We start from the raw sequence: 2,381 nt of genomic DNA, 5'->3' as shown, positions 1-2,381 counted from the left end.
AGGTTTACCGATATTAAAAAAATTAATGATGTGGATTGTTCAGCGCTTGTAATCGTTAGTGTCGACAGTAAGTATAATGAGGTTTTATGATCGTTTCACCCTTAGAACCTAATTTTTATAGTTGCTTAGATCTAGATGAGCAGATTCTAAAATTTTGTCTTGTAAATTTCCTTGAAACCTTGAAAAATCGGCTGTGAAGAAAAAAAGAATAATCCGTGAAAATAATCATCATCACCTAGGGACTGCCCAACCAAGTTTCGTCAGAATCAGAGGAAAATAAGATTTTGCCCTTTTGAATAGACATGTGGCCATGATGAATAGGCCAACTTCTAAAATATATAAGGAAAATTAATTACCAATCCTTAAGGTACCTAGCTACCAAGTTTGGTAAATATAAAAATTTTTGGGAAAAAGGGACCACTAATGATCATAATGTCTCAGATTTAGAGAAAATTTAAAATTGTGTCTTTTAAGTAGAGCCGTAACCTTGAAAAACTGGTAAAGCTTATCAAGATTTTCTCAGAGTTATTGACCCCATGTTACCTACCATCTATGTTTCATCAAAATCAAATATAAGGGGAATGCGAAAAATAATGAAACCTAAAAGAATACTTTGCTCAATAGTCGGATTTAAATACTGATGTTGTTGAGGAGGAGTCTAGGAGAGAGAAACCAAGAAATCAAGTTCTCTGTAGCGGTAAGAGACGTGAGGATGAAAGGGCCGAATGTCCGAGATGCTCAGGTGAACGCATGATGTGGGTGAATGGCGCACTTTGCGCAAGGTAAAGGTCAACGCACTGTTGTCGAGTCTCTGTTTATTTGTATAAAATAACTGATTTTAAGGAAGTTTTGTTTACAAGAGCTTATCCTTGAGTCAGGAGTTGAAAGATATAGGCAGCTATCGTCTTGTTTTTCTGTCAGATCATCTGCAAGTTAGAAAAATTGCTGATTGGTAGAAAAAATACTTTTTCAGTCCGGTGGGCAGTACGACAGTCCATTAGAGAAGATTAATTCTGGCTGCTGTCATTTTTGGTAAAAATTTTATTACAAAGCAAAGAGCGTAATCCTTTCAGCGATATGCGTAGTGGTTCCTATCCTCCTTTAGTAGTAAATTTGTCAATTTCATTCCTAATTGCTCATATGTAGATTTTTGTATACTGCACATATCATTTATTTGTTAGGTTAAAAACTTGATGTTTGCCACATTAATGTTACTTTTTTATTTAGGCTAAACAGTTTTTTTGTAGTGAAAATCATATTTGTATTTATGAAAACGTTGTTTTAATCTTGCAGGAAGAAATTGTATTATTCCTAATTATTTTCATTAGAAAAACCTTATTTTGATTATTAAAAATAAGTCTGTGTTGTAAATCCTGTTGGAAGAAGTTATCCGTGTATGGGTCATAACTGTTTTTTCAATCTTGTGGCAGCGTCATTTAGGATGGGTAAAGCGTATAAAAATTACCCTGAGTGACTTTGACCTTATTTTATTACACTTGCATAAAATATGTGAGAATTAAGAATCATTGGTAATAATGGAATATATATTTTAGTTATTAGTGAACGAACGTGCAATGCTCTGATGGCAGATATAAAATGATAATCGATCAACAGACCGTTATTCACTTGACAGAAGGGTAATCGAATCCTCTAAAGAGGCTTCAAATTGACTGACACTGTCCCTATTGGCCATGTCGAGATATGAAAGTTTGAACTGATTCTTGTTTAAATGATATTTAATGCGAGAGTGAGAGAGAAATAGAGAATCTAGGACTTTTACCAGTATCGTCGATTGCTTGTCCCGTGATGGTCACTTGTTTTGTAACGTTGCTGTTCCAAGTTCTTAAAGTTCTATGCTTATTCTTATTTAATAATGAGTCTAAGAAGTGCGCGCGCGCGTATGCCCTTTACTCTAGTATATTTCTTGTTTAATTGTTGATACTTCACACTTGTTTTGATAAACTTAGTTTGATTTGTCACGTGATTAATAAGTGTGTATGTAATAGCAACAAATGATCTCTCATTACAATCAAAATTATATGATCTGGTCAAAGTAACGAGTAGATTGTAAACGCGCACACAATCACACTTCCGAAACAGCTTTTCTGATTATATGGTTAATGTCCCGTCGGTAATTAGGATAGCTTTTACCGAAATATGTATTTCAGTCGTTCACTCATTATATTACTAATTGGGTGCACTACAAAAATTCAAATTTACTGAAGCCATTTGCGCAAAGTGTTGTAGCCTAACTTGATCACATTGGAGTCATTATGAATAGCTGACAATAGTTTCTGCTACTGTATAAATGATTTTTCCGTTATTTGGAAAATTTTCTGATCTTGGATCCATTATCATAGGTAATCACGGCTATCCTTTAT

This window comes from Macrobrachium rosenbergii, chromosome 1, assembly GCF_040412425.1.
Source record: "Macrobrachium rosenbergii isolate ZJJX-2024 chromosome 1, ASM4041242v1, whole genome shotgun sequence".
Classification (NCBI taxonomy): domain Eukaryota; kingdom Metazoa; phylum Arthropoda; class Malacostraca; order Decapoda; family Palaemonidae; genus Macrobrachium; species Macrobrachium rosenbergii.
The sequence above is the reverse complement of the archived record's forward strand: the minus strand, read 5'-3'. Positions refer to the sequence as shown.